The 5,941-nt window shown below is 36.6% G+C and overlaps 1 pseudogene; it reads left to right on the forward strand.

Moving 5' to 3' along the window:
* Positions 1-927: 927 nt before the first annotated feature.
* Positions 928-1,872, forward strand: LOC100620254 (small ribosomal subunit protein uS2B pseudogene; annotated as a pseudogene).
* Positions 1,873-5,941: the final 4,069 nt, after the last annotated feature.

Below are 5,941 nucleotides of genomic sequence, written 5' to 3' on the forward strand. Positions count from 1 at the left end.
ACTATAGCAGAAAGTTAGAGGAAAGACTGAAAACATCCTCTTTACCTGGTGGCCACTCTCTAACAACACAAATAATGGTTATGATGAGATAGAATAAAACATGAGTTTGGTTATTTTAGGATGCTTATCAGAGATGTGGTAGAAAAAAGTTTCTAAGAACTCTTCACTTTTCATATATGTAGACTGCTGTCACCTTCAACTCAATTTATTCAAAATCAAAGAAAACAAATTCCGAGAAAAACAATGGTCAGCATGCCAACATTTATGTTTCTAGCACTCACACATTTTTCTTAGTCTCAAACTTTGAAACCATCTATGACTCTTACATCTATTTAGATCCTACACTGACCCAACTCCTATCATTCATCCCTTAAAAGGCATCTGACACTTACTCAGAATGTTTTGTTTCCATCTCTAGCTTTTGACTGTGGACCCCTGTCTCACTTTTTGACTATGGAATAATAATCTAGTTGAGTTTTCCCTGTCTAAACAAGCCTACCTACCACTGTAAGATTAGTTTTCCTGAAAAACTACTTCTAATACCTTATTTTTGGCCAAAAACTATAAAAAAATATAAATAAAATTTTCTTATTAAATACCCTTAAACAATTTTAAAAAGAAAGCCCCAAACTAAGAAAGCATACTAACAACACATTAGAGGGATTGGTGTTAAACTAGCTACCACTATGAGAAGGGATGCTTCAATTTAGAAGCAAAAGATAAAATCTCCATGCCGCAGGTATAGCCCTAGAAAAGGCAAAAAGACCAAAAAAAAAAAAAAAAACTCCAAAGAAAAATAGGAAAACATCAAGTGGTAATTCACAAATTTATATATATATATATAAGCAGACCATATACATGAAGACGTGCAGGTTGACAGTAATAAAAGTGCAAATAAAAATACAACTCACCTTTATGTGCTACCCAGAGAGGGGTCCACAAGCATTGTTCTAGGTTCCCATTGTAACTTAAAGGAAAATTTTACAATGCCCAGAGCCCTGGATAGTCTGAAAACGAGGAAGAAGAATCTCCACAAATTCCTTGCAGCAGGAACCCACTTATGTAACACCAGCTTTGACTTCCAAATGGAACAGTACATCTACAAACAAAATAAAACAAAAAAAAAGAAACAATGTCATCTACATTATACATCTGAAAAGAACCTGCAAAAGCTTTCACTGGCAGCTTGTGTCTTTGAAAACCCAGCTGATATCAGTGTCACATCCTCCAGGAACACTGGCAACTGAGCTGTGCTGAAGTTTGTTGCTGTCACTGGAACCACTCCTATTGTTAGGTGCTTAACTCCTGGAATCTACTCCAACCAGATCTAGGCAGCCTTCTGGGAGCCATGATTTCTGGTGGGTACTGATCCCAGGGCTGACCACCAGCCTCTCATGGAGGCATCTTATGTTACCTGTGTACAGTCACTGAGCATAAACAGATGCTCCTCTGCACTGTGTGGACATTGCCATCCCGTGCACCAATAAGGGAGCTCACTGAGTAAAACAAGTGTGGTGGATGCTTGCCCAGGAAGTTCTGCACATGCATAGTACAATCTCCTGTGAACACCCTTGGAAGGTCATGCTTAATCTCTTCTTCTACAGAGGTCCCAACGAGAGTGAAAAGGAAGATTGGGCTGCTGCTCTAAAGGCTATGACCACGGAGGAATTTCAGGGTAAATGAACTACTCTAGCTTCCAAATTTATTGCTACTCAATCCTAGGTCACACACAGGTGTGAGGTTGGCAGGTGATCTCTATGCCCATCCAGCAATTTCCCACTGAAGACTGCAGCACTCAGCCTGCCACTGGAAGACTGGACTGCAGCTCCCACTGCTTGGGCCACAAATTGGATAGGAAGAGCCACTGAATGATCTTAAGTTGTTCTTCTACACTCTCTTAAACAGGACATGGAAATAAGAGTAATGGAAAATAAATAGTTTAAAAAAACTCATTATTACTTGACTCTCGGTTTGGTTAGATTTAAAAGAATGATAATATCCATTACCAATGAAGAAGCTGGGATAGAGACATTCTCCTGAACATTGCTGGATTGAATGTAAATTGATGCAACTTTTCTAGAAAAAGATTCCATAATGTTTTCAAAACTGAAAAACATATATGCTCTTTGATTTGGATTTACATCTTTAGAAATTTATCCTAAGAAAATAATTGTGCATTTGCCCACATATTTATGTATAAAAACACTTTTCTCAAATACACTTTTGCCTGGAGTTCCTGTCATGGTGCAGTGGTTAACGAATCTGACTAGGAACCATGAGCTTGCGGGTTCGATCCCTGCCCTTGCTCAGTGGGTTAATGATCTGGTGTTGCTGTGAGCTATGGTGTAGGTTGCAGATGCGGCTTGGATCCTGCATAGCTGTGGCTCTGGCATAGGCTGGCGGCTACAGCTCCAATTAGACCCCTAGCCTGGGAACCTCCATATGTCACGGGAGTGGCCCAAGAAATGGCAAGAAGACAAAACAAACAAACAAACAAACAAACAAAAACCACTTTTGCCTGAAACATGAAATGAGAGAAAAATAAATACAAAAATGGTTTTAAAAACTGTATAATAGCATCTCCTGCTGCAGCTCAGTGGTTTAAGGACCCAACTAATATCCATGAGGATGAGAGTTCAATCCTTGGTCTCATTCAGTGGGTTAAAGGATCCAGCATTGCCTCAAGCTGTGGTGTAGGTCTCAGATGCGGCTCCGATCTGGCTGTGGTGTAGGTGGCAACTGCAGCTCTGATTCAGTCCCCAGCCTGGGAACTTCCATATGCCACAGGTGTGGCCCTAAAAATAAAAAAATAAAATAAAAAAACCCTGTATAATCTCCATATGGTAGAATGCTACATGCAATCATCAAAATGATGTAGGAGAATAGTATTGTAGACTGGAATATTGAAGACACAGTATTAGGTAATAAAAGCAAATGAACAACTAATATGTACAGGTTAAAATCAATTTTAAAGAAAATTAATGTCCAGAAATAGAAAAAAAAATCTCAAAATACATAACCCAAAATGCTAGCAGTGGTTTTCTCTCAATGATAGAATTATGAGTGAACTTTCCCTTTTAATTAAAAATGTATCTTCCAAAATATTGAATATTTTATGTTGAATGAGTTTCTAATTGTAAACACAATGACTATAACTGTCATGCTAAAGGGTCTACCTGAGGACCACACTTCCCATAGATTCCAAACATGGGAGCCCATACTCCCACCATGTCTCCTCATTTCCCCTCCCTCCCACACAAACAACCTGGGTTATGGAATCAATACAACCCACTTAGTCTGAGGGCTCTAGCGAGGAGGACTGATGCTTTAGCTGCATGATTATCCTCCAGTATTTGGGTCCCTGGATCTCTTCAAAATGCAACTTCAGGGAAGACATGCACAGTAATGTGAATCAGGTAAGCTAAAAGCCAAATCTAGCCAGATAATTAACAGGTAACAGATTTTTGGAGTTAGATTTCCATCATATCCAGTTGAAGCAGTTATCTTTAAGAATAGCATTTTCTTTCTGCTGTTCAAAATGAAAGTATTTTTATAAACATTTTCTCCTGCCAGCTTATCTCTAACTGCTCTTAAGAAACAGAAAAGAAAATTATTTAATACCAAATTCAAAGAATAATCAGTATCTTCTACCTCTTTTTTTAGGTTTTTATTATATTAAATTATATTTTCTTGGTATAAAAATATTTTTTAAAAAAAATCCCAAACTAACACATAAGCAAGCAACAAGTCTATCAGCAAATAAACACAAATGTAGCTAATACATACACATTAGATAATACAGGAATGGTATTTCTGAGTTGTTTAATCATGAATGACAGCAGGTATTCACACACAAAAAAGTTCCTAGAACATGCTCAATCTTTGTTTTTAAGCACAAGATAACTTTTTATTTAACTGTACAGGTATCACAGTGTTAAAAAAGCATATTAAAATATTAAAAAACAATAACACCTGGTGTAATTGATTAAAACCAGAGGAAAGCAACCATGTTTATGGGAAGCAACAACTGACAGAAAGCACCCTGGAGTGCACTGACAATTTGAGGGGAGGCAATCAAGATTTTTCTTTCTTTTTTATTTGCAGCTGCACCTATAGTATATGGAAATTCCTGGGATAGAGGTGGGATTGGAGCTGCAGCTGCCAGCTTACACTAGAGCCACAGCAATGCCAGATCTGAGCCATGTCTGCAACATACACCACAGCCCATGGCAACAGTGGATCCTTGAACTCACTGAGCCAGGTCAGGGATTGAACCCCCCATCCTCATGGATACTAGTCGAATTCTTTTTTTTTTTTTTGTATTGTGCTTCTGAGTGATGTTTATTTTTATTTTCTTTATAGCATAAAATACATATATTTAAACACAATTACATTCACACAGATTATTATATCACGGATCTTAAGAAACAGATTAAGTGACTCCCTCTGGAGAAGTGGAATGGAAAACATGCTGAGACAAATAGGAAATTTATTCTATACTTTATCCCATTTTGTATGGCTTTCATCTTTACTATTTAGTATTATCTATTACATTTCAATTTTTCTTTAAAAATTAGCATTATATTAAAATTGTGTATATTATGCAACTAAAATTTATAAAGAAGAAAGCCTTATGTACCATTAAATATTTTATATAGCATAATAAAAAGAATAACTTAACTGGTAAAAATAACAAAAATAATACACCCTCTGAAAATAAGTAAAATATAAAAGGCATAAATTGGTTAAAAAACAGTGTAACTATATAAATATGTCCTCATAATTTGTTACACGTTATTGATTCTTCAATATAGGCATTACACCATTCTAGGTGGTGTGATAAACAAGACATTATAGACCTTACATTGTACCATGGAGAGAAATGGTTATTAATAATACAATTGTAGAACTGTATTATTTAATTGTACAGTTGCATTCTTTAATTATAATTATCACAAATTCTTTGATGGAGAGGAAATCAGAATCAGATCTAAGAAGACTTCAGCATTCCGAGAATGATGTCAAATGACCCCCTTCATGGTGATTATGTGCTTATTTACTATGAGATATATTTCTTCTCCAGAGATTCCTTGTTTGTGTATCAATTGTAGATTTTTGGTTTCCAGTTATTCTGAAGTTTTGATATAAGAGTCTATATGTATATGAGATTGTTTTAAGTTGTTGTTCTCGTAATTGCAAGTTCATCTCCAGTGTCCAGCATTTGTACCCACCTCTTCTCATGATTTCTGATTTTGGTGGTATAATTGTGCATGGATGATTTCGTATCTTTACTGTATATATACCTTTACTGGTGAGCTTTGTCATTTGTGGAATTTTTGTTTCCTGTTGCTGTCTTGTCTTTTCTGCCTAGAGAAGTTCCCTTAGTATTTGTGGTAAGGCTGGTTTAGTGTTGCTGAATTCTCTCAACTTTTGCTTATCTGTGAAGGTTATGATTTCTCCTTCAAATCCGAATGAGAGCCTTGCTGGGTAGAGTAATCTTGGTTGGAGGTTTTTTCCTTTCATCACATTAAGTATATCATGCCACTCCCTTCTAGCCCACAGAGTTTCTGCTGAAAAATCTGCCAATAACCTTATTGGGGTTCCCTTGTATGTTATTTGTTTCTTTTCCCTAGCTGCTTTCAAGATTTTCTCTTTGTCTTTAATTTTGGTTAGCTTGATTAATATGTGTCTCGGTGTATTCCTCCTTGGGTTTATTTTGTATGGTACTCGTTGTGCTTCCTGGATTTGAGTGAGTGGCTCCTTTCCTATGTCAGGGAAGTTTTCAGCTATTATCTCTTGGAATATTTTTTCTGTCCTCTTCTCTCTCTCTTGTCCTTCTGGCACCCCTATAATACGGATGTTGGTGCATTTAACGTTGTCCCAGAGTTCTCTGAGACTCTCTTCATTTGTTTTCAATCTTTTTTCTCTTTTCTGTTCTGCA

Source organism: Sus scrofa, chromosome 8, assembly GCF_054392235.1.
Source record: "Sus scrofa isolate SSC_HxYL_T2T_F1_AM1 chromosome 8, Sscrofa_HxYL_maternal_Yorkshire_Landrace_v2.0, whole genome shotgun sequence".
In the NCBI taxonomy this organism is placed as follows: Eukaryota; Metazoa; Chordata; class Mammalia; order Artiodactyla; family Suidae; genus Sus; species Sus scrofa.